The sequence below is a fragment of the Saccopteryx bilineata genome, chromosome 4 (genome assembly GCF_036850765.1).
Source record: "Saccopteryx bilineata isolate mSacBil1 chromosome 4, mSacBil1_pri_phased_curated, whole genome shotgun sequence".
Taxonomy (NCBI): domain Eukaryota; kingdom Metazoa; phylum Chordata; class Mammalia; order Chiroptera; family Emballonuridae; genus Saccopteryx; species Saccopteryx bilineata.
This window is the reverse complement of record NC_089493.1, coordinates 222,405,744-222,433,631: the sequence shown is the minus strand read 5'-3', so window position 1 is coordinate 222,433,631 and position 27,888 is coordinate 222,405,744. Positions and strand designations below refer to the sequence as shown.

At 37.3% G+C, this 27,888-nt stretch overlaps 1 protein-coding gene and 1 pseudogene across 1 annotated transcript in view; one reads left to right on the top strand and one right to left on the bottom strand.

Moving 5' to 3' along the window:
- Positions 1-27,888, top strand: part of KIAA0825 (KIAA0825 ortholog) — a 565,493-nt gene that overhangs the window by 89,177 nt on the left and 448,428 nt on the right. The gene's annotated exons all lie outside the window — the stretch shown is intronic.
- Positions 507-14,155, bottom strand: LOC136334045 (small ribosomal subunit protein eS1 pseudogene; annotated as a pseudogene).

Here is a 27,888-nt window from a genome sequence, read left to right as displayed (position 1 = left end):
ATTAAAGATTTGTCTGCGAGCCAGATGCAGCCATCAAAAGAGCCACATCTGCCTCGTGAGCCATAGGTTTTCGACCCCTGCTCTATCCGCTCTGCTACCACCTGGTCAGGATTTCTTTTTTTTTTTTTTTTTTTTTTTTGAGGTTATTGTTTGCTTGAAAGAGAAAGATTTAAGAGTATATGATACATGCCTTTGAATATTTAAAAGTTCCAAAATTTTGCAATGGGTGGGGGTTGAAACTGAATGGTCTCTGATGACCCTTTCCTTTCATAGCCCTTGCTATTTTGTTTAAGGGAGATGGGGTGAGGAAGTAATTGGAATCCATCATGGGATGAAAAGATATTAAAGGGTAAAGAAAACTCTCAAATCAAAGTAAAGGTAAAGTTCTTTTTTTAAAAAAAAATTACAAGTAGTATTTTTTCTTTGTCACCGTAGAAAGTTTGAATTTTAAACAGATTCTTGGACTGGGGCCTATATCTATTGGTTGTTCAACTTTAGCACCTGTCTCATCGCAGTAGCTGTTGCAGAACAGCTACCTTGAGGCTTCTTGAGCTTTCCTTCATGAGCTTCTTCAGCATTTTGATTTTTCTAAGGAAGACATCATGTAGCAGATACATAGATTGCCATGTCTTATCCAATGGTGTCTGAAATCAGTCATTGCCCACTTCATAGAAGTCATTTGTCTATATCTCGCAGGCCATGATTGCCATCATCTTCTGGATGTGGTGTACCTGTTGGTGCTGAGCATTAGAGGTACTCAAACCTGATTGTTGCATATTTAGTAAAACCAACACAGAACAGACAAAGTAAATAACCATTCATAGTCTTGACATCGACATGAGTTTCAATTGTGGTGTGCAGTTTTTGACCATGGAACACATTTTAGTCATGGGTAAGATCTATGCCATAGAAATATTAGGAAGATTTTGCCCTGAACATCCTCAGTAATTCTCTTCAATTTTCTAAATACAACTTCTTTATTAGGCACACTTGAAAAACACAACCTTGAGACCATCAGATGTGATTTTGGTTCCTTGAATTCTTTTGACTAGTGTTTTCCTAATATTTCTTATATTGGACATAGCTGGTGTTTTCACATGATACCAATCTTTCTTAAAGTGGGCCAACCACTTCTTCTTGGCTCCCTTTTTGCCATCTTTTGTAAAATGCTTATTCTTCCGACTGCATGGTGCTGCACAGAGAGCCAAAAGCTAACGGTAGAACTCTTGACTAGGAAGGCACAGATCACAGTTGGAAAGTACGTCAGTGGAAAGTCACCCATGTCTCTCCTACTCTTCAAGTAGCTACGACTACCTGAGTGAGGATCTCAAGGAAAGGTAAAGACATATCTTGAGGCCAGCATGCAAAATGCATGCAAAAAGAAGCACTTGTTTTGAATATTGTTAGAGCAAACCAAGCCTCCTGGAGGGACACCGCATCTCTTCACTGTTGTTTTACTAAGACAGAAGTAAAGACTCCCTGTAGATCTCTAATGAAGTTATGCTTGTTACTGTAGTGCAGTGGTTCTCAAATTTTTTGAAGTTGGGGCGCATTTAAAATCCTACAAATAATTGTAGGCGCACTATATACAAATTTCTTATAAATGTTATAATAATTAAGTCAAATATTAAAGAAAAAATAAAGTCCAAGTGTACTTTTATGGTAATTAAATGAAATAAGTATGACAAAATTAAATTTATTCTGACATTAAAAGACATTTTTACGTTACATTTTTTGAGTTATGCTTTTTAGAATTCATAAAAAGGGGTTAAAAAATAAAAAAGACAAAAAAATTATATTTTTATATATATAGATACATTCTTAGTAAGATTTAGTAAATTTGGCAGGTCCTGGTGTGAATGCATTAAGTTTTTTCATTCTTGTGTTTATGAGAAACATGAGCCTGATGTGTCCTAGCGATTTCTTCAATGTTTGGGCATATATTTGAAAGGCAAACTCTCATTTTCTCATCAATACATTGAAGAATTCCTCTCTTTTTACTTTTAATTGTGTTGGGTGCAGAAAACCCCCACCATACATATCATCTTAACTTTACACCAAACAAAGGATAGAAGAAACTTGCCTCCAATCTTTCTGGGGAACATGGGGGGTAGTGTAAATAATCCAGCACCACAGCTTAACAGCCTTTTGCAACCTAATCAGGCAAGTGAGGTGGGGGGTTGGGCAGACTGTCAGCTTACAGCCAATTCTCCACACACACCTCTGTCCCTAAATATCTAAACTCCAAAAACCCTGTTGGTGTTTTGGTCTCCAAAAGGCACATATTTCTCTGGAATACCATAGGGCGCACCTGGAAATCTTCTAGGGCACATCAGTGTGCCCTGGTGCACACTTTGAGAACCACTGCTGTAGTAGAAGCTGGAATTTAAAGTAATACAAAACAGTAAATGAGGGGAAAGCTGAGAGAAACCAGTATCTTTATTAAGTTATCTCAATTATTTAAAAATAACAATAGTTTCAGCATTTTTTCTATATCATTATTAAAAATGGTATAGCAAATTGTTAATTAGCTTTCCCCTGTCCCTCACTTCTTTATCATAATTGCTATTTTTAAGTAAAATACTGGTGCATTTCTTGTTTACAATTACTTTCCTTGCAGAAAGTAAAAAGTGTACTTGATTGAAAGTCATAGTGCTGGTCCTGAATCTCCCACCTCCTTGTTTTGTAACCTTAGATAAGTTATTTAACCTTTTTGCCTCTTTCTAATAAGTTAAAGGGGTTATTTTAGGTAATATCTAAGGACTGTTTAACTCGAAACTTTTTATGACTCTGTAAGTGACATTGAAATCATTCCAGAACCCGATTTTAGGCCTATAATTTGTCACTCGAAACTGCCACATTTATTTTCTCTGCTGACAGGACAGATGTATTAACTGACTAAGCACGTGGCTTTGTATGCCACAGTAGCAGATACAAAAGCTTCTTTAGAATTTATCTGTGTGATTTTTTTCCCCAAGTGAAACATGAAAATAGCAATGTCAAAACTGCACACCTTCTATGGTTGGATTTTTTTTATGAGGGTATGGGTTGAGAAGGAATGTTGGTTATGAAGCAAAACAGGAAGTTGAATCTCTCAGTTTACATCTGAAGCTATTCCTAGTAATTCTTGTTTGGGATTCCCATTTGGTCCAAAACAAAGTATTTTTGTTTTGTTTCATTTTTTCTTTTAATTTTTTTGCAAGAGTGTTTTTAATCAGATTGTTATAAATTAAGATCACAGACAACTGGAAATGCAATTATTATTTTGTATTGTTGATTGAAAAGAAATTCATAGACCTTTTCTCTAGCATGCAAGGCAGGGATTTAGTAGTGACTTGTGTGTTTTTTGTTTGTTTGTTTTTGTTTTTTAGAATTTTTTTTAAAGATTTTATTCATTATAGAGAGGGAACAGAGAGAGAGAGAGAGAGAAGGGGGGAGAACAGGAAGCATCAACTCCCATATGTGCCTTGACCAGGCAAGCCCAGGGTTTTGAACTGGCAACTTCAGGGTTCCAGGTCGATGCTTTATCCACTGCGCCGCCACAGGTCAGGCGTGACTTGTGTTTTGACCTTGGGAAGAACCAGCTTATTTCTGCAAGGCTGTAGACAGTAGGCAAGGAAAATACTTTTCCCAAAAAGCATCTCTGGATCCATATAAATCCCTGTGTATGCACAAAAGGAAAGACTCAGGATTAGCCCTGTAAAACATGGAAGATTGATCCTGTCCTAACAGTCTGTGGGTGAAAATTTCACAAACCATATTATAATGAAACAATTATACATGTTAAACATTTGAAAATAATTTTAGTGATTTTTTTGTTCAGCATGTAAAGAAAGAAGTGATGATTTGCATTTTGGTACAATTGATGCTATAGCGTTTCCTACCAGTTCTGTTAAATGGCATGTTCAGTGCCTTCTTAAGGCTTCTTCTTGAGTATGCTAGGATGACCAAGCCAATAGCAGTGCCTTTTTAAGGCTTCTTCTTGAGTATGCTAGGATGACCAAGCCAATAGCAGAGAGAAGGGAGCTCATCTTCCTTTGTCTGACGAGGAGTGCAGTCTCCATTCAATATAATTTTTTTGTGCTATTGCTCTCTCCACAGAAGTGCACAAGGTGAACCATTGAGATAGGGAAGAAAATTAGAACTATTCATTTTTATTTCATCCTTTGTATAGTAGTAAGCAGGACAGAACACATTCTTTGTGCCATTTAAGAAGACAGGGGTTTTGTGTTGAAAGTCATTCTCAGCCATTCTGATTCTTGAGTTTTGATAAGGCACAAAGAGCTTAGGTTTTATTTTGTAGAAAATACTTGAAAAAAGTATATATTTTGCAAAAGATACTACTTAAAACATGAGTTGAACATTAAGTTTTGTTAATATTTTGCTATTGATCACCTTCATTTTTCCTTATCTATTTATAAATATGTCAATTTATTTATATAAGAGATACTATTTTTCAGGTACATTTTATTCACCATACACCATGCTAAGCCCGTTACCATCAGTATACTATTTGATTCTTGCCACATCTTTGAAAAGTTTTATATTATTCCCATTTTCTAGATTTGGAAATTGATTTTGGATAAGTTAAGTAGCTTGCCCAAAGTCCCACTGTTAGGAAATACCTCAGCTAGGATTTAAGTCCATTCTGAATTCTGACCAAACTTATTCTCCTAACTACTGTGACTTTGTCTTTTGCTAAATAAACTCACTTGTAAGATAAAGAATCTTTATATAATTGAATAGTAATTCCCATTTTAGCCCCAGATCCTGATTTCTTTTCAGCACATACAATTAAACAGACTTGAACTTTGGGAGGAACTGTGATGGAGTGCCAAGCTACATCACTGGCTTTTCTATTTGGGGGTTATTTGGGAAAAAAACCCAAGCTTTACATATTTATACATAAACAGAAAATAATAACATTAATAGTTTACTTAATATAAAAAAGTATATATAGATGAGATTCTTATTTTTAGAGATGCAAACTAGCTGCTTACATATAAGCTTTTTTGTTAGAGTTAAGCTAAAAGTAACTAAGTTACTAAAATAATTAAAGCAAATATTTCTAGGTTTTTATGATTAATAACACCACTAGGTTTGCACAGTGCTTCCACATTTTTGGTTTTTGATTTATCTTTGCTATATAACCACTCTGAAATGAGAGAACGTAGCAATTCTAATTCTTGTTTTGTGGGTAAAAAAAAAGAAAGGCATTTGGCTGGTTAACAAATTAAATTTGAGATACAACTAAGAAGTGTCTTCCCACCCTATCAATATCTTCTAAGAAAATAAGCAAAAAGTCTAACAGAATGTTTTTTCCCTAAGGAATTGATAGTGTTATTGAGGTCTTTCTACTAAAGGTTGTATAATCGAAAAATTATTTATTTGAATAAAAACTATGAGATAAATGACTGAATGTGTACGTGCATAAGAGGGTGTGGTTATGTGCTTGAGTAGATATGTGGTATTACACATATGCGCAAATATATTTATTTACCTTTCCTTTTCTGATGCATGATCCTATTTTTCTGACTCAATTATTCACTGTTAAATGTTTTGAGGCCTCTGAATATTTGTTCTAAAGACAGTAGGGCAAGAAATATGGAACATATATTTTGTAAGAGAGAAAATAGATACAATTTGAGTAATATTTTTGGTTCCATACAGCAACAATTAGCAAATACTGTACTAAATTGCACTCAATTATTAACTTCCTCCCAACTTTGAATACCTGTCTATTCTTCCTAAAGGTAAAAAGAATATTTCCCTTGTTACATCCCCTAATTATGACATTCAGATACTAAGAATGATAGATAAAATATGACTCACAGTTTGGTTTCTTATCAGGGGCCATGGTCAGTTTGAGATTTATATACCTTATTAACCATTCAATAACAATTTTTTGAGAATATTTTTTTATTTTTAATTATTGTATTTACATGGATTCAACTGTCGAACTGAATGTAACTCCCTCATCCCCCACCCCTGTGTCCCTTTTCATACCCCCTTTACCTCCTTACCACTAACTTCCTCCCCACTTCCCTCTGGGATTTGCTGTACTGTTATCTGTATCTCTGTGTTATGTATATATAGTTTCACTAACCCCTTTACTTTCTCTGATCCCATCCCCTCATCCTCCTTCCCTCTGACAGCTGTCCCTGTGACCTCTGGTCCCTGTGACCCCATCTCGGCCTCTATTCCGTTCTTCAGTTCACTTTGTTCATTAGATTCCATATATAAGTGAGATCATATGATATTATTCTTTCTCTGCCTGGCTTATTTCACTTAACATAATAATCTCCAGGTCCATGCATGTTGTTGCAAATGGTAAGATTTCCTACTTTTTCATAGCCATGTACTATTCCATTGTGTATATGTACCTAATCCACTCGTCCACTGATGGACACTTGGGCTGTTTCCACATCTTGGCTATTGTAAACAATGTAAACATGGGGGTGCATATCTTCTTTTGAATCAGTGATTTGGTGTTCTTAGGTTATATTCCTAAAAGTGGGATAGCTGGGTCAAAAGGGAGTTCTATTTTTAATTTTTTGAGGAAACATCAAACACTTCTCCACATTGGCTGCACAAGTCTGCATTCCCACCAGCAGTGCAGGAGGGTTCCCTTTTCTCCACAACCTCACCAGCAGTTATTGTGTGTTGAGTTGTTAATGAGCACCATTCTGACAGGTGTGAAGTGCTATCTAATTATGATTTTAATTTGCATTTCTATGATGATTAGTGACATTGAACATTTTTGCATATGCCTATTGGCCATTTGTATGTCCTCTTTGGAGAAGTGTCTATTCCAGGGGTTGGGAACCTATGGCTCGCAAGCCAGATGTGGCTCTTGATGGCTGCATCTGGCTCACAGACAAATCTTTAATAAAAATAATAATAACTTTAAAAATATAAAACATTTTCATGTATTACAATACATTCATTTCCTACCGCTCATGTTCATGGTTGCGGGTGGCTGGAGCCAATCACAGCTGTCCTCTGGGACAACACCAAATTTTTATTGCATAATGTGTTACGTACACGGGTCATTGTATGCCTCTCTTGGAATTACATTTTAAAATATGTGGCGTTCATGGCTCTCTCAGCCAAAAAGGTTCCCAACCCCTGGTCTATTCAGTTCTTTTGCCCTTTTTTTTTTTTGCTTTTTTTCTGAAGTTGGAAATGGGGAGGCAGTCAGACAGACTCCCGTGTGCGCCCGACTGGGTTCCACCCGGCACACCCACTAGGGGGTGATGCTCTGCCCATTTGGGGCATCGCTCTGCTGCAACCAGAGCCATTCCAGCACCTGAGGCAGAGGCAACTGAGCCATCCTCAGCACATGGGCCAACCTTGCTCCAATGGAGCTTTGACTGCGGGAGGGGAAAAGAGAGACAGAGAGGAAGGAGAGGGAGAGGGGTGGAGAAGCAGATGGGTGCTTCTCCTGTGTGCCCTGGACAGGAATCAAACCCAGGACTCCTGAACGTCAGGCCAACGCTCTACCACTGAGCCAACTGGCCAGGGCCCTTTTGCCCATTTTTAATTGGATTGTTTACCTTTCTGGTGTTGAGCTTTAGAAGTGTTTTATAAATTTTGTTTATTAACTCCTTATCAGACATATTGGCAAATATGTTCTCCCATTGTGTGGGTTGTCTTTTTACTTTGTTGATGGTGCCTTTCGCTGTGCAAAAGCTTTTTAGTTTGATATAGTCCCATTTGTTCATCCTGTCCTGTATTTCACTTGCCTTGGAGATAAATCAGCAAAAATACTGCTATGAGAGATATCAGAGAGTTTACTGTCTATGTTTTTTTCCAAGATGTTTATGGTTTTACAACTTACATTTAAGTCTTTTATCCATTTTTAGTTTATTGTTATGAATGGTGTAAGTTGGTGGTCTAGTTTCATTTTTTTACATGTACCTGTCCAATTTTTCCAACACTATTTATTAAAAAAACTGTCTTTACTCCATTTATGCTCTTGCCTCCTTTGTTATATATCAATTGACCATAAAGGTGTGGGTTTGTTTCTGGGTTCTCTGTTCTGTTTCAATGATCTGTATGCCTGTTCTTAAGCCAATGCCAATCTTTTTTTAGTACAATGGCCTTGTAGTATAATTTGGTATCAGGAAGTGTGATACCTCCCACTTTTCTTCATTTTCAAGATTGCTGAAGCTATTTTTTGTTTTGTTTTGTTTTTTTTGTTCCATATAAATTTTTGCAATATTTGTTCTATATCTTTGAAGTATGCCATTGGTATGATAATAGGAATTACATTGAATTTATAGATTGCTTTGGGTAATATAGACATTTTAATGATGTTTATTCTTCTTATCCATGAACATGGTATATGCTTCCACTTGTTTGTATCTTCCTTGATTTCTTTTATCAATATTTTATAATTTTCTGAGTACAAGTTCTTTACATCCTTGGATAAATTTACTCCTAGGTATATATTTTTTTGTTGTTGTTGCAAAGTAAAGGGGATTGTTTCCTTAATTTCTCTTTTAGACAGTTTATTATTGGTGTATAAAAATGCCACTGATTTCTGAATATTAATTTTATGTCCTGCCATCTTGCCAAATTCATTTACCAGGTCTAGTAGCTTTTTGCCTGAGACTTTAGGGTTTTCTATGTACAGTATCATATCATCAGCAAATAATGATAGTTTTACTTCTTCTTTTCCAATTTGGATGCCTTTTACCTCTTCTTCTTATCTGATTGCTGTGGCTAGGACTTCCAGAACTATGTTGAATAAGAGTGGTGAAAGGGGACGCCCTGACCTTGTTCCTGATCTTAAGAGGATTTCTTTTAATCGTTATAGATGGCCTTTATCATGTTGAGGTATATTCCCTGTATTCCCACTTTGCTGAGTTTTGCTAATAAATGGGTGCTGTATTTTAACAAATGCTTTTCCTGCATCTATTGATATTATCATGTGATTTTTATCCTTCCTTTTGTTTATGTAATGAATCACATCTATTGATTTGCGAATATTGTACCAGCCTTGCCTCCCCAGAATAAATCCTACTTGATAATGATGTATGATTTTTTTCATGTATTGCTGGATCTGGTTTGCTAATATTTTGTTGAGAACTTTAGCATCTAAGTTCATCAGGGATATTGGCCTATAGTTTTCTTTATTTGTAGTGTCTACTTGATTTTGGAATGAGGATTATGCTTGCCTCATAAAAGGAGCTTGGAAGTCTTCTCTCCTCTTGAATTTTTGGAAATAGCTTGAGAAGGATAGGTGTTAGTTCTTCTTTGAATATTTGGTAAAATTTGCCTATGAAACCATCTGGCCCAGGACTTTTGTTTCCTGGGAGTTTTTTGATAACTATTTCAATTTCATTTGTTGTAATCAGTCTGTTTAGGTTTTCTGATTTTTCCAGATTGAGTTTTGGAAGATTATGTCTTTAGGAATTTATCCATTTTGCCTAGGTTGTCCAATTTTTTGGCATATAGATCTTCTTAGTATTTTCTTAAAATTCTTTGTATTTCTGTGGTGTCAGTTGTTACTTCTCCACTTTCATTTCTAATTTTATTTATTTGAGTCCTTTCTCCTTTTTTCTTAATGAGTCTGATTAAAGGTTCAACAATCTTGTTTACCTTTTCAAAAAACCAGCTCTTGGTTTCATTGATCTTCTGTATTGAGTTTTCAGCCTCTATGTCATTTATTTCCTCTCTGATCTTTATTATTTCCTTCCTTCCTTCTTCATCTGGGCTTTATTTGTTGTTCTTTCTCTAGTTCTTTTAGATGCAGAGTTAAGTTGTTTATTTGAGCTTTTTCTAGCTTCTTAAAGTATGCCTGTAATGCTATGAACTTTCCTCTTAGGACTGCTTTTGCTGTGTCCCATACATTTTGAGTTGTTGTATGTTCATTTTCATTTGTTTCAAGGAAATTTTTTACTTCTTCCTTGATCTTGTTGTTAATCCATTCATTATTTAATAACATGCTATGTAGCCTCCAAGTGTTTGAATGTTTTTCAGTTTCTCTATTGTAGCTGATTTCTAGTTTCATGCCATTGTGATCAGAGAAGATGCTTGATATGATTTCAATCTTCTTAAATTTATTGAGATTTGTATTGTGTCCTATATTGTGGTCTATGCTAGATAATGTACCTTGAACACTTGAAAATAATGTATATTCTGCTGCTTTGAGGTGAAAGGTTCTGAAGATATGTATTAAGTCCATTTGATCTAATGTATCATTTAAGGCCGCTGTTTCTTTGTTAATTTTCTGTCTGGGGGATCTATCCTTTGATGTTAGTGGGGTATTAAAATTCCCTACTATTATAATGCTGCTGTTGATCTAACCCTTTATGTCCATCAAAATCTGCTTTATATATTTAGGTGGTCCTATATTAAGAGCATAGATATTTACAATGGTTATAGCCTCCTGTTGGATTGCTCCCTTTATCGTTATGTAGTGACCTTCTTTATCCCTTACTATAGCCTTTGATTTAAAGCCTATTTTGTCAGATATAAGCATTGCTACCCTAGCTTTTTTTTTTGGTTTTCTTTTGCATGAAATACTTTTTTCATTTCTTCACTTTCAGTCTATGTGTATCTTTTGTTCTGAGGTGGGTCTCTTTTAGACAGCATATGTATGGGTCCTGTTTTCTTTTTTTTTTTTTTCTTTTTTTTTTTTTTTGTATTTTTCTGAAGCTGGAAACAAGGAGAGACAGTCAGACAGACTCCCGCATGCGCCCGACCGGGATCCACCTGGCACGCCCACCAGGGGCCACGCTCTGCCCACCAGGGGGCGATGCTCTGCCCCTCCGGGGCATCACTCTGCCGTGACCAGAGCCACTCTAGCGCCTGGGGCAGAGGCCAAGGAGCCATCCCCAGCACCCGGGCCATCTTTGCTCCAATGGAGCCTTGGTTGTGGGAGGGGAAGAGAGAGACAGAGAGGAAGGAGGGGATGGGGGTGGAGAAGCAAATGGGTGCTTCTCCTATGTGCCCTGGCCGGGAATCGAACCCGGGTCCCCCGCATGCCAGGCCGACGCTCTACCGCTGAGCCAACCAGCCAGGGCTTGGGTCCTGTTTTCTTATCCATGCAGCTTCCTTATGTCTTTTGACTGGAGTATTTTATTTATTTACATTTATGGTTATTATTGATATGTAGTTGTTTATTGCCATTTTATTCTTTAAATCTACAATCCTCTTTTTCTTGGTTTTCTTTTGTCTTTGATCTTTTTACAACAGGTCCTTTAACTTTTCTTGCAGTACTAGTTTGATTGTAATGAATTCCTTGAGTTTTCTGTTTGTTTGTTTTGTTTTTGTCTGGGAAGCTTTTTATTTCTCCTTCAACTTTAAATGATAGCCTTGCTGGATAAAGAAGTCTTGATTGTAAGTTCTTGCTTTGCATCACTTTGAATATTTCTTTCCAGTCCCTTCTGGCTTCAAGTGTTTCAGTTGAGAAGTCAGATGTCATCCTTTTGCGGGCTTTTCTGTAGGTAATTAACTGCTTTTCTCTTGCTGCTTTTAGTATTCTTTCTTTGTCTCTTAACTTTGACACTTTAATTATGCTGTGTCTTGCTGTAGGCCTTCTTGGATTCCTCTTTAATGGAACTTTCTGTGCTTCTTGAATTTGTGTGACTTTTATCTTCATTCATTTAGGGAAATTTTCAGCTATGATTTCTTTACACAGGTTCTCTATTGCTTGTTCAGTCTCTTCCCCTTCAGGAACCCCTATGATGCAGATGTTGTTTCTCTTCATGTTGTCACAGAACTCTCTTAGAGTTTCCTCAGACTTTTTTAGCCTCTTTTCTTTTTGCTACTCTGCTTCCGTCCTTTCATTTGTCTTGTCCTCTAAATCGTTGATTTGATCCTCTGCATCCATCCAGTCTGCTATTAATTCCTTCTAGTGCAGTCTTCATTTCTGATACTGTATTTGTCATTTCTGACTGGTTCTTTTTTATAATTTCAATGTCCTTTTTGAGGCTTACTATCTATTTAGGTGCTCATTATGTCCATCCATTGTTTCTCTAAGATCCTTGAGCATCCTAAATATCATTGTTTTAACTCTGCATCTGGTATTTTGGTTACATTCATTTCATTCATTTCTTTTGCTAGGAATATCTCTTGTTGATTCATTTGGGTCACATTTCTCTGTCTGCCCATTTTGTCTGTGTATTAGGTAGTGCTGTCAAATTTTTGTGTGGTCTTTATGAAGAAGATGGGCTCAGTGGTATTGTCCTCCAGGCCACTTGTTTTCCTTGTTCTAGGAATGCTTCTTGAAGGTACTATTTTCTCCCTTTGTTGTATGTGTGTATTAGATGCAGTTGGTCTTTTTGTGGTACGTTTATCCCTTCAGGCTGTCTTTCTCTAAGGGTCAACCTTGATCATGTATATTACACACTGTGCAATGTCTGACGTGTTGGGTGTATTTATTCTCCACAGTGTCTGATGCCTGCTAGACTCCTCCTTTGGGTGTGCTGCTTGTGTAGTAGCTGAGTCTAGGGTTGGTGCTGTCTGCCACTAACTACCAGTAGTGTTGGCTCTAGTTCTTCTTGGGTTGGTGTCAGCCGTTGTTTTTTACCTGCTGTGGGCTACCAGTCTGCAGCTACTGCACTTTTCACTGTGTCTGTGTTTTCTCTGTCTGGGTAATGTGGGAGGGGCCAACCTTTGTATAACGATCCCTTTCTTCCTGCTTAGAGATGACGACAGTTCCCTAAAAGCCCCAAGCTCTGTAAAATTTGTCTCCACTTTTCAGATGTTCCACCTCCTCTTGCAGCTGCCTGGTCTTCCCACAGAGTCTTCTGTAGTAAGACTGTAGTGTGGGTTCAGACTGCCCTCACCCAACCAACCCTTCTACAGGTTGCACACTTGCTGGGTTTAGGGAAGCTGCGGTTGTGAATACAACTTTTGTGGGACCCTCTACTTCAGGAGACTCTTGGTCAGGAGTTCAGTACAGGAATGTGGCCCCTACTCCAGAGCTTGATCCCTCAGCCAGTGTTGGATACTCAAATTTCATTTCTCCCCAACAAGGTGAACAGCAGGTTCAGACTGAGTGGGACTGACAGTCCCCTCTTGCAGAAGTTCTTTCAGCTGTTGAGACCCTGGTCTCAGGGAGTAAGACAGAGAGAGTCCTCTCCTAGGGCTGACTGTGCCCCTCCCAAAGGTGGCTAAGCCCCTCAACTAGATCCAACAATAGACTCACAGGGACCCACACTTTAAATGTTCATGCTCCAAACCTCTCCATTCCCCCTGTTGAATTTAGCCTAGCAGGACAGAATATCCAGTGCCCAGGCTGGCTGACTGTGGAGCTCCACCCTATCCAATGCACGTGAGCCACTGTGCCAGTGCTGATCACAAGAGAGTGGAACTCACCTCAGCTGGGCCCGGTGTGAGGGGCTTTTCCTTAGGATACTACTCTAGCAGGGGTTGTTAGTTCCTGAACCAATGCTTTCTGCAGCTGGCCCCTGGATGTGCTAGCCCTGGACCTCCAGAGCAGGAACCCAGTGCTGACCAGTGAGAGACACTGTCCATAACTGGCCCTCAGCAACCTTCTTGGAGCTACAAGCAATTCAGAGTTTGTGGCTGCCTTTGCTAGGCACAGGTGTACGTGGAAATGCCAGCTGCACTCCTAGGCTGGCTCTTACCCACTCTGGGCTTGAGGAAAAGCCCGTTCAAACAGCCAAGTTTCCCTGAGTCCCTCCTCCTGTAGCCTGTTTGCTGGCTGCTTGTTGGGCTCAACCACTGAAAAAACCTCTGCTAGAGTCTAGAGCCTGCGGCAATCCAACAATTAGGAAGCGTGGTGGGTGTGTCTCAACCCCTTGGCTCCAGGTGTCAGTCTGTCCAGACTTTACACAGTCATCTGTAGGGTGGGACCCTAGGAGTCTGGTGGGTGTGGCCTCTGAGATCCAGAGGTGTGGTCTGCCCCCTCTCCAAACAGTTTCAACTGAGTCTCTTGTGAGGTGGAAGTACCAGTCATAGACTCGGAGAGTGTGTGGGGAGCTCTGGTCTCAATACGAGAAAAGTGAGTCATTGACACGCCCTCTGCTTCCTGGCCTCTCAGAACGACCCGTTGCCATCCCTGGGGTAGGAGAGACTCCCGAGGGCGGAGCAGCTGCTTTTCCCCAGGCTGATGCCATTCGGGGATGGCTCCGCCCAAGAAAGATGGCGACTGCAGTACTGGAGAATGATTCAGCATAGGGGTTCATTGGCGGTCCCCCACAGTGTCTCTCCCTGGGCCTCCAACTTTACACTCTATTCTGCAACTCCTAGTCCTCTCAGCTCTCCCCCGCCAGAGTCCCAGATAAGTGGCTATGAATGAGGTTTTCTGAGCAGGCCCTTTAAAATGGAGTCTGCATCCAAGAGGTGTGTCCCTTTCTCGAGGACAGAAACAGTGCTCTTTTCACAGTTAAATATTGTCTGGGCACCTCTTCTAGGCTCTGGGGCTCCGGTGCTGGGGCTGGGCACCCACACCTCTCAGGGCGCCCCCCCCCCCCCCCCCCCCGCAGTGAGAGTCCAGACCCTCAGCCACCACTCACTCCTGGAAGCGGGACAGCCCTTTCCACATCTCTGCCTTTCCTGCCAGTCTTGGTGAGGCTTTTTCAGTGATCCTTGTTTGTAGATTCCTCTTAGTTTAGTACAAAGTTGGTTTTTCAAGATGATTGTTCTTAAAGTAAGTTGTAATCCAATTTGGTTCTAGGAGGTGGCAGTTGGAACATCAGCCTATTCCGTCACCATCTTTTCTCCCTTCAATAACAATTTTAAAACTGAAAAACTAAAGAGAAAGGATAAAGATACTGAGATTTTAAAATATTTTTATTTGGAGAAAGAAATTGTCTAAAACTATAATATGTTAACAGCAGAATGAAAATTGCTATAAATATATTGAAAGGTTTAGAATAAAATTATTCTAAAAGTAAACAGCTTTATTTTATTAGTATTCTATGTTGAACAAATTATATGAAAAAGTAATATACATGACATTGCTGCAAGCCAGAAGTTTATATTCTATAGAAAGCGAGTAGCTAACTCACTATGGAACCTTCCTAAAACTCTTTTGGATTTTTCTTTTTCCTGTGAATATTATTTGTTACTCTATATCTTGAATTTATGAATATAAAAATAAATGCTAATTCTTAGTCTTATGTTTTATATATGTAAAAACATTTATAGGTTTTCACATTCACACACATGGATCCCTAAATTCTTGTTTCATATTGTGTGGGGGAAGTGAGCTTACAGCTGTTCATATGGAATATAATATAATAATAAATAATAATGAAAACATAAACTATGCTTTTCATACTCACAACTGTAAACCTACTTTTGCCAGGCCCTGTATTGTCATTTTCCAGGCTGTTGTTTAATTAACATGTTTTTTCCATGGGTTCTTAAAAAACATAGATGTGGCTTCTGGTTATTATACTATTATTCAGTTATTAGTACCCAACATACATATGTTTTTTATAAGTGTTCAAGAAGAAAAGGCTAAAAAGAAAACAAACATTGGTAAGATTCCTTTAAACATAGAATCTTTATAACTGGAGATTGCAGTGGAATAGTATTAGGAAAATCAACTTGGAAAATACACATTATAATAGAACATTTTCATTGTCATTATTTATATATAAGTACAAAAATCTTTTACCATCAGTGTTACAGCTATGAAGTCAAGAATTTGTTATAAAACATCTTTTGACTCAAAATAAATGTCATGTAACATCTCTACCTATTATTTCCGAACTCAGGAATTCTGTGTCTTTGACACCTGGGACTGTTAGAATTCTTTATCTAAAGTGGCATTTTCTGAGTATGGACTGATGTCTTTGTTTAGAGATTTATTTATACAGGAGAAACTGCTGGTAACTTTCAGTCAGACCAATCAATCTCCCATATGTGGAAATTGAAAATAATTCTTAGCTTAGGGTAAAATGTTTAAAAGTCACAATGGCTTTCCAGTCAAAAATCCTTTTGTCTCTGTCCTTCTTAAAATTGAATTTCTATTTCTTTGTATTTTCAACTTGCTTCTAGTCTTACGAAACATTCATAAAAGCTTTGATGGTTGGGCTAACTGAATGTAGATCTAAAACTGCACGTGTATGGAAATGAAAAATTTTTTTAAATGAAGTACAGTATATTGCAAAAATGATCAATGTCTATTTTTGAAATCTCTTTCTACAAAGAATGAAAAACATAAATCCCTTGCCTATTATTTAGATAAATATAGTTTACATTATTACTAGTTTAAGCATAACAGAACAATAGGAAGTACCAAGGTAGCATGGAACAACTTGTGAGAGGTGAGAATCTAGTAAGGTTTGGTAATTATGATGAGAGTGAAATATAAGACTAAATTATTAGAATTTTTAATATTTTATGTTTTTAAAACATGACATACTGAGCTGATTTTAGAATAAGTGGCATTATATTTCCTGTCCAACAATGTAGAAATTACTATAAATTTAAAATTCAGTACTAGCATTTCCATTCACAAAAAAATAACAGTGCTAATTATACTTATTACTGGAGTAGACACTGTAATTTGAGAAATAATCTATACTGAAAAGAAGAGAAATTACCTCTAAATTTTATAATGATCATTATGAGAGAAAGTTATATGATAAAATTGTTTTATAGTGCCTTTCTATGTCTTTTTTCCAAATTGTACTGAAATCAATTATAATCATCATTTTACTGATCTTTTTGTAGCACAGTAAAATCATAATCTTTCAGCTCTTTGAACAGGGTGTACTTTTAATGGGCATTTTTCTTATCATTTCTCTTAGTCATGGTTACAAAAGCCATAAAGTTCAGTTTTTAGTATGTGGGTCTAGTTATTGGAGCCCAGGCTCTGAAGAGAAATAGGAAAATACAGCAACCACAGCCCTTTTAAGATTTAATGTGGAATCATTATGTAAAAAGGAAAAGAATCCTTGTTCAACTTTATAGACAAGAAATGACTGCACAGATTTGGTTAGAGCCTATGTTTAGTCAGTCCCTCTAAAGAGACTGTGTTGTCATTATTGAGCTTGAGCAGTTGGCCTTAATATTTCATTATTTGGATTAAACATATGCAAATTTATACAAGCTTTCTATGTATATTGATGAGTGATAATCTAGTGTTTTGCCTTATTTCTGTGACATTCAGAGAACAAAATATAAAGCACTTGTAAGGATCTGAGTCATGAAAAATACATACTTAACATTTATGACTATATCTGAAACCAGAATTACTAAATACAGATTAGTGAAGGTCACTCACTCATGAATCAATGTGAATTTGATTTTTTATTTTTCATTTAATTTTGATAATGTGCCAAGGTTTCTGGGACATCAAAAGGAAACCAGAAACCATGCAGATGTTTGGAAACATTAAATACCCTGATAAGGTTTGCATGTTTGTGACTCTCTGCTACCCTGATAGTTCTTTAAGGTTCTGTCATTTTCAATCAACAGAGATACATGTGACCAGTATATCTGATAAACTTGTCAATGCCTCTTTAAAGCAGGATTCCCTAACCTATTCATTTCAGACCCCACTGCTTCATTTCAAGTATCATCTTGATAAGACAGCTATGTCACAGGCATCTGTGGATAACCAGCTCAGTCTACAACTAATTTGTGCAGGAAAAAATTAAATCAGGAGGTAAATTATTTCATGATTGCTCATTCCCAACAGAGTTGGGCATCATCCTGAAGAAAATATCAAATAATTGGTTTCAGGCCATGTCAGACACATGTAATTCCCTTCTCTAATGGCTGTGTGTGGTAGCAGCCGGCCTCAGGGGTCAGCAGAGAACTGGAAATAGCTTAGTGCCAGGCGCTGCAATAGAGAGACAGAGCACATAGGAAATGAAGTGGCAATAAGTGCAATCCATAGGGGAAATGTGCTTCACTTGGAGTTTAATATATTGGTTCAGAAGCTGGCAGGAAGCCATGCAACAATTGTTTACCTTTTTGTCAGCATCTGCATCTGTTCTGTTTTGTAAACAGCACTTAACTCTCAGTCGGTAAATGCTGGAATCAATAACTGTTAAGGGATTTCCTTACACCCTCCTTTTTTATATTCTTTAACAAATGTACACTACAAACAATGTTTGCCTTAGATTAACAAGAAACAGACATTAACAGGGTCAAAGGGATTTGGTTGGGAACATTTTATAGCTTCTTAGGTTTACAGTAATTATATCTATGTGATTTGAATGTATTTTGTAACCTATCCAAATTAAACTGTTAAAAAAATGCCAGCAAGCAGTAATGAAGATGATTTTTTATAATTATCTTAAGAACTGTGTATAGAAAACTGCTGGCACTGTTTGTAATAATTTAGTTCTGTGCAATATTGTATATTACAGCTGCTATGCAGAAATATTAAGTTGCCTTTTTCAGTTTTAGGAAATTAGTAATTATATCCAGCAGTACTAATTATTTTAAACATACAGTTATTAAAAAAAAATTACACACCACAGTGAGACATAAAAAAGAGTCTGTGACTAGTGCTATAAAACTAAATATATCATTAGTAAATGCAAAGGAAAAAATAACACTACTTTTAAGTTCACTGTCTTCAGGGACCCAAATAGATGAATGCTGTCATAAATGCAGGATTGTCACAGTAGTTATGGCATCACTTAAAAGTGAATATCACCAAGATCAGAGGAACACATTATTGCTAATGGGACTTATGCATGTACTACTTTGAAAATTTACTCCTTAAAATTTCCCCATGTACAATTGCTAAATTGCCATGTTTTTACTTTATAAAACTATTTAACAGCTCATTTAACCTAAAGCAAATTTTGCTTTCTTCTGTTTTTATTTATATAATAAGCATTAAATCTTGAGCTTTCCATTAATTTTTCTCAATGTATAATTTCTTTATCTTGCATTATGTAATCAAACCACAAATAAAAAATTGGGTCCCTTAGTTAAGGTTTATGTGCTTTCTTTGTCATCTTATTCCTCTGTTTGATATGAATATTTCAATTTTCTTGTCAAGCAATTTGCTGTTTCACTTATCTAAATTATTTTGGCCCACATTTTTGGTTTGTTATGTTTTTTATATTAAATAGATTTAATTAGAAATGAGAATTAAGAATTTTGGGTAATAATAACCTAAATTCCTCTTGAGACTAGAAAGTACTTTGGCTTCATTTTCTTGACTGTACATAGTATTCATTTATTTGGCATGCTGTTACTGTGTATGATATTAATTAATAATATACATACAAACAAATTATATATACATTGTAAATTCGTGGTTATGAGTTAGAATATCTAGATTTTGGTGCTTACATTATCATCTGATTCATAACCCAGATTACATAAATTTATACTTCAAACCCATTTGTTTGAAGTATAGCATGTTTTTAGGCTTACACAGTAGAGAAGAATTTTTTTTATAAGTGTACATTCTATCCTTAGATAACCTACCTACCTTATTGATTTATTCTATTATAACATTTACACAATTTAGTAAAAGTGAAGCAATATTGACTACTATTACGTGCTTTGATCTACAAATATAAAGAAAAAAATGTATTTTAATAGAAAGATTGTCTCCAGATTAGAGCCTGCAATTGAAAACAATAGACAAAATTTAGAAGTCAGCTTTCACCTTTTATAATTACTTTCTCTACCAAGTAAATTGGTCACATTACCAAATATCTCTCTGCAAATTTAAAAAATGTAAAAGCAACAGACTTTTTAGCCTTTATTGCTTATGCTTTGCCTCTAGAAATCTCCCTGATGGAAATTAATATCTCTTTTGGCATCCCATGTTAAGTATTTTAAGTTATACCCTAATCTTTCAACATGCAAGTTTAAACTGTTATGATTGAAACGTTCATACCAAAGGTCAAAATGTTCAGTTTTATAATAATCAAAGCAGCTATTCTGTATTTATGATAGTATTTACTATCTCTAGCAGAGCTTTAAAATTGTAATGTTTATTTATCTTGATGGAATATGTAAGGCACTCATGGAGTGATGGGTGTTATCTATGGATCATTAGCTAGTTTTTAATAATTGATTGTTAAAGGTAGCCTTTTATTGTATTAGGTGAAGGTAAAAATTCTGCAAGCAAAGGGAAAATTAAGTGCTAATTTGCATGTTATGAAGTATGCAATAGTAGTTAGAGCATAAGCATTGTTTTCCCACTGGTAGCAAATGCTTTCTGGGGACAACAGAGTCAACAAATTGATTGCTGATAACTAATTGTGTTTTTCAAACCCTGCAAAGTAATATTAAATGTCATGAGGTTACTCAATACCATAGCAAAGTTTTGTATTGAAATCTTAACTTGTAATAAACTGAATTTTCTGCTAAATTATTTTAGAGTTTATCCTATGTATGATTATTTACATGTATGTTCATCATTAATTGGACCTTTTTCTTTAAGAACTTGAAGACTCTATTGAGTTATAGTTTGATTCCCATGTTTTTAAATTTACAATAGATCTTTGAAAAAAGATGGATATAACCCTCTTTATACTAATTTTAAAAGAATTTGCATGTAGCCCTGGCTGGTTTGCTCAGTGGTAGAGCGTCGGCCTGGCGTGCAGAAGTCCCGGGTTTGATTCCCGGCCAGGGCACACAGGAGAGGCGCCCATCTGCTTCTCCACCCCTCCCCCTCTCCTTCCTCTCTGTCTCTCTCTTCCCCTCCCGCAGCCAAGGCTCCATTGGAGCAAAGATGGCCCGGGCGCTGGGGATGGCTCCTTGGCCTCTGCCCCAGGCGCTAGAGTGGCTCTGGTCGCGACAGAGCGATGCCCCGGAGGGGCAGAGCATCGCCCCCTGGTGGGCAAAGCGTCGCCCCCTGGTGGGTGTGCCGGGTGGATCCTGGTCGGGCACATGCGGGAGTCTGTCTGACTGTCTCTCCCCGTTTCCAGCTTCAGAAAAATACAAAAAAAAAAAAAAAAGAATTTGCATGTAATTAGCTTTCATAGTCATCAAATAAAATTACTTAGTTATTTATGTTTTCACAGTTTGGGGCATCTATTCTTTATTGGGGATGTGGTGAAGTTGACATATTTCATGCTTAGTTATTATGCCATGACTTAGATTTGATCTTGAAAATTGGCTTGTAAGATATTTTAAGTTTTTATCTCTATGAAATAAAGGGTTGAGTACTGAGATTAACTTTTTAATGTCCCATGGACGTAATTCCAAATGTTAACTTTGATTTATAATTAATATAAGAAAATTCTAAAAAGGAAGGCTATATTAATATAGTTTTGCATTTTCTCAGAAAACGTACAGATTTGTACTTTTTCCCCAATAGTTAGAATTTATAAAATCTGTTCTTCATCTTGAATCACTCACAAAAATCAGATTGTTCATCTAATATCACTTTGGAATCGCTCACCCCATTTTGTGATAAAAACAAAGAGACACAGCTGCTTTCCCAGTTTATCACATCTAGCCCTCCAGCCTGCGAGGGAATTCCAAGCATATATGTCTCACTTTGGCATACAGGAAATCTTGGCTCTCCAAACAATGTTAAATGGCTGCTTTCAAATCCTTTTGTGTGGAGTCAGTGAAAGCAAACTCCACCAGTGATTAAGGGGGGACTTGACCACTCTCACTCCACTGTATTGTTCACCATCTCTACCCTTTTGAGACAACGACCACAGGCCAACCCTCAGCCTTATATGAAATTCCCATTTATTGCTCAAATATTCTTCTCTGATACTTCTTCTCCAAATACCTTGGAGAAGTATGATCTTATCAAATAAATGCCTTATATAAGATTCTTAAGGGTCTGGTAGTATTCTATTTTATTTCTTAAAATTAGAACAATTAGCAAGCTGACTAATTGAAGCTCTTTTCCCTTAGAGTCCTTTGAATTTTAGGTCCGTGTTATGATCACAATGCTTGGTACCCAGGCGGAAACCATCGGCATCTCCGACAGCATTCCCTTGCAGGGCCCTGCTACTTGGGACTGCTGGTGAGGAAGTCTGGCTTTGACATGTCTAGCTCCCTGAAAGATGCCAAAGGCTGGGAAAATCAGAGTAGACTCTTCCTCATTTGGAAGAGACCTGTATTTGCCTATCAAATGGCAGGACTTTTCTTCTGAAAAGTCAGAGAGGTTCTTAGAATTGAGTTTTTCTAAAGAAAACCAAGAAGTGAAAGAGCAGTGCTTAAGGCACGAGTGAGGGCTTAGCAGCAGGAATGAGGCTGACAGAGACAGAATGCAGTGGGCGCTGAGGAGGGCGCCAGAGCAGAGACGAGGCATTCCTCCTCACCACCCTGAGGCAGAGGCCTGCGTCCTGACCTGTGGGGCGGCGGGGTCTCACCAGGGACCTTCCCAGTGAGAGGAAAACGACATTCTGTGGTCACGAGAGAGGAGGTGGGACCAGAGGGGAGGTGGTTCCACTTCCAGAATGAACACCAGGAGCATTTCTGGAGCCTGGTTTGCTTTGTTTGTCTCAGAACTAATACAAATTTGTAAAAGATGAAAGCTTTATGAATGCCTTGAATATGTTTTCTCATATGAATCCGGGGGAAAGAAATGATAAAATTGAGATTGTTTAGATTATTCATGAAAGTGTTGTAGGAAACTCAGTCATCATTTAGGAAATTATGTGAAGAGGGCCAGATTTACATTGGCAATGGGAAAAAGAAAAACTAAGATTTAAAAAACATATTTATGGTATTTTTACTTTTTGTACAGTCCTTAATGCACAATTAAACATGCAAAGTTATGCTAAATTATAGATTTCATAAGCATCCTGATTCTGAAATGTTTTCTAAGATACCTTTGTAGATTTTATGATATCAAATAATTAAGACCTGAAATAAAATGAAAATAAAGTGATCTACTTCTAGAACTACTTTTGTTAGGATGATTTTATTACTTAAAGAATTATCACAGTAATACATTTCATTAGAAAACTTAAAACATCAAATCTATATTAAGGAGAAAGTAAAGTCCTCACATTCCCTTCCCTCCATTCCCAATCTTATTTACACTTTGTTGAATATTCTAGAATTTTGTTATGCACATATAAACATTAAAATATAAATGTGTATTTTAAAAAATGAGATCAGACTAGACATACTGTTCTGCAATGTGCTTTTTTCATTAATATTTCATGACCTCCACCCATGTCAGTGCAATCTGGGCTGACATTTCTTTCAGCAGCACCATGATAGTCCATAATACAGATGTAGCATAATTTATTTGCATAGGACTAAATTTAAATTTATTTTATCAGATTTGTTGACTCACTAGATTTAGAAAAAAACTTTTTTTCTTCCCAAAAGAAAATGCATGCCCCCTGTTATATAAACACAATATATATATACACACACACACATATAAATGTGTGTATGTATGTACATATTTTAAATGTATCAAGTAAAAATTGTTAGCTCTTTTTCATCTCTCTACCCTTAATTGTAGCACATATATTAATCCCTATTAATGGTTTGACTTGTATCCTTCCACACTCATGAATGTGCATGTATTGTGTATCGACATTCTACAAATTCCTCTGCAATTTTTAAAAACTTGCTACATCATGGACCTCTTGTGTCGATATCTACAAAATGCTCTGCATAATTCTTTTTACAGGCTGCAAGCTATTGTGTTGTCTGATTATAATGTTATTTAATTATTTAATTAACTAACTCCTGTTGATATTAAGACTTTCACAGTTGTTTTTTTTTGTATGCTCATGTTAGTAACTTTGAAAGTTTTATCCTAGAAGTGTTATTCCTGAGCCAAAGAGTAAGCTAATTTAATTTTTGATATGTCAATTCACATAGCCCTCTAAAACCAATATACTCACTGGGCCCTAAACACAAACATACAGAAGCATGGATGTCTAGATTGATGCAGGTATTCTTTCAACATCAATTCATTATGATTTTTTTAAAGTTGACATTTCTGTGCTTGCCTGCCTCCTCCTGGATTACAGGGTTATTACTTTCTTGTCAAATACCCTCTTATTATGGCATAGAAAGGGGGCATCCTGGGCAAAGGGATATATGTGGTGAAGCAAAGGAACTTAATGCTGTTCGGAGTTTTGGAGCCAGGTAGACTTGGCTTTGCATTCCAGCTTTGCCACTTGGCAGCCGTGTGGCCTTGGATAGGTTACTTGTCTATGAGTGTCAGTCATTTAATCTATAAGATGGAAATAATAATAAAACCTACCTCATAGTGTCTAAGTATTAATATTGATATTATATATAATGTCTGGCACAAACTAAGCACTTTGTTATATCATTATTTAAAACATGCATATATACATATATGCATATATATATATATATATATAATGTTAAATTGACAAGGTGATTTGCCATCATCTATCAATGTGGTGTTCCTAAACCACTCTATGATAAAGGGCTGCATATTTGTTATTTTTAAATCAATTTCTTATTGACTCCTTCATTTTATCTCTAAAATGTTTCATATAGCCTATGCGGTGGCGTAGTGGATAGAGCGTGAGACTGGGACATGGAGGACCCAGGTTGGAGACCCCGAGGTCGCCAGCTTGAGCGCAGGCTCATCTGATTTGAGCAAAGCTCACCAGCGTGAGCCCAAGGTCTCTGGCTCAAGCAAGGGGTCACTCCGTCTGCTGTTGCCCCCCTAGTCAAGGCACATGTGAGAAGGCAATCAATGAACAACTAAGGTGCCACAATGAAGAATTGATGATTCTCATCTCTTTCCCTTCCTGGCTGTCCGTCCCTATCTGTCCCTCTGTCTGACTCTTGTCTGTCACAAAAAAAAAAGAAAAAAGGAAATGTTTTAATAATAGTCTCTGGAAGTGCTGTATTAACTTTTTTCATTTTAAAATAAATAAGTCATGATGAGACTATATTAAAATAATAGACATATCTGGTATCTCTTTTGCTTATCCTCGTGGCTGTGATTGTCACTGTATGTGGATGACAGCATGATCTGGCTCCAGCACTGATCCCCCCACCAAGCTTCATGCATCTAGAGCTAACTGCCTGCTCATGTGGTCCTTTAGATGTTCCAAAGGCAGTTCAAACACAGCACAAATAAGCCGGAGCTTCTTCTTCCCCTGATCCCTCCTCCTTTTCCCTGGTTCAAGTTAATGCCGCTAATAATATTCCTCAAGCAGAAACTATGACTCATTTTCCCTGTCTGCCCCCTTTCCTCACCATCAAAATGATCAACAAGGTTATTTTGCTTCACCACATAAATATTTCCAAGTCTATCTCCTCCTCTCCATTTCTGCCATCAAGGCCCAAGTTAGGTCTTTATCACCTCTCATTTGAACTGTTAAAATAGTTTTGTTTTGTTTTACAGTTGGATTCCTTACCCTTATTATTTTCCTTTAAAACATCTGCCAAGCATACAGCACTCTCTTGTTTGAAGCTCTTCAATGGCTCCTCATCACTGTCAGCATAAAGCCCAGCGATGTGGCCTTAGAAACGAAGCTTTCCTTCACCTAGCACTAGCCTTCTCCAGCCTCGTCTTATGCCTCATCCCACCTCATATTTTTCAGTCTCTAGTTCTGTGTTGGGCTGTCTCCTACCTCCTTACCCTCTTCCTCCTCTTCTTTGCCTAATTCCCAGTGATCCTTATGACAGCCCATGTGTCATTTCTTCTAGGAAGTTTTCTCTGAGCTAGAGCCCTGTTCCATGCTCCCGTGGCATCTCCATATGCCTTTCTCAAAGGTCTTAGCATATCCTATTAAAATATCTAATTAGGAGTCTGTCTCCCCATATGGAATCTAAGCACCTCGAGGGCAAGTATTATTTATTTTCCCAGCACCCAGTCCACTGCCTAATGCACGGCAGGGGTTCAGTGGGTAATTCTTAACTGAATCATTGTCATTATTTCCTTGGAATAAATCGGTATCTGGAGGTGTAATGTATTCACCAACTAATCAACTTATTAAATGAGCCCTTACTATTTAAAAAATATTGTGCAAAAATTAATAGGGATTTTAAAAAGAAGACCCGTACTTCCCATCTAGAATGAGAAATAAAATATGAATACATGAAAAGCTGCTGGGAGTTGTGCAGATAAACAGTTGCAGGATTCTGAAAAAGTGATTCTAGGAGGTAGGGGGTCCCTTCTGACTTCTGTCGGTGATCCAGATGAAATAAACTGTGTTGGTTACAGATGGGCTGTATCTAGAATAGCAGAAAACAGGAAGAGATGAACAAGTTCACTTCCCGGTACTTTCCAATAATGCAAATAAAAGGATGTATACATAATGGGGAGTTCATGTAGAAGACACAAGAGAAAGAAACCGGGGCCTTGTTTCTCAGCTCTGGCTTCTCCCATCTCAATACTCACCCTGAGAATTGCAACAAGATGTCTTATTCTGTGGCTCAAGACCCAATCTCGACCACCTACCCTCACCCCCAGCTCAACTCTGGAGCAGCTGATTAATTCTTTGAGAAAAACCTCCTCTCCAAGCAATTTTTTTCTGAAGTTAAAAATCAGTGCAGTGTCTTCAAATCTAGGATGAAAAAGACTAACCCTTAAAGCAATTCAAAAGGGAAAAAGTATGTAATACTATGTTAAATTAATTGTCAAGTTTTGTGTAAGAATTCAGGGAAGGGAGACGTTTGTGTAAGGAAGAGCAAGCTAGAAGAATTTAATGAATTATTTGGACTTGCGTTTGGCCCTGAGGGATGAGTAGGCCTTGCACAGTTAGAAGAAAAAGTGCTTCCCTTGCAGTTCAGAGATAACAGTGGTGGAGACTGCTGTTGGAAACTGAGGAGAACAGGGACTGGCCCATAGCACTTACTGTATAGACTATGGATAAAGGCATTAGGCAGGACCCTGAGCTTGTGAGTGACGTCTTTGTCTTCCATTCCTCATCTCCTCCTCTTCTGCCAAAAAAGGGGGGGCATTGATTAAAGAAGAATGTGATAATTCACACAAGATAGAGTTAAACAATTAAACCTCTGGAAGAACGGAAACTGGAGGATGTCCGGAGACCGAAACAACCTGTACTTAGCTTTCAAGCTGAATTTCACCATCTGTTGTTTTGGTTTCTCCCTAATACAATGACTTCATTCTCAGGCCAGTTTCTCCGCTCAGTAGGATGTGTGCCCCTGCTCACATCTTAACAGCTTCCCTGTTAACATCTCTTCAGAAAGTCTCAAGGAAGGCCTCTGATTGGCCAAGGGATCGGCTTGTTACTAGAAAGGGAAAAAAAGAATGCTGGGCAGACAAAAACCAAGGTGTCAAATAAATGGACAACTGTGAATGATGTGATACATAGCATAAGGGCAGATTACCAACAGTCTTGAAAACCAGTCTTTTATGTTTAAATTATGCATAAAGTTTTTGAGCAGAAAACTAACTTGAGAGAAATGTTTCAGAAATCGAACTTGTCTAGTGATATGTAAGGTCATCTGAATCAGGAAAATAATATAAGTAAACCACAAAGAAGACCGTTTCCCTCTGAGAATCCACATGTAATTTTTGATGAGAGTTTTACTCAGGCAAAGCCTTAAAAACTAAGAGAAGGATAGGTAGGTGGGAATCCACAGAAATAATAGAGAGCCAATCGAGTAACAGTTCTCAGACTGTGATTTCCACGTCAGCAGCAACAGTATCACCTAGAACAAGTCACAAATCTAAATTCTCATTGGGCTGTCCCCCAGACCCACTGACTCAGAAACGTAGGGGTGTGGGCCGATCCGTGTTAACCGCTTTCCAGGTACTTCTGACACCTGCTACAGCTTGATACCAATATAGTGCATTTAAAAAGCTACTTCTGAGTTTGGTGACCTTGAGCAATTTATTTAACTTTTTCATAACTTAGATGTAAATGCTAATTTTGCTGCTTTTCTCACAGAATTTAGAGCATTAGTGTAAATATATGGAAAATATTTACAACAGTTCCTCACACATAGTAAGCATTGTATAAGTATTTTCTATTATTATCATTGATAGGACTTGTTTGAAAGAAATAGTAAAATAAAAGATGATTT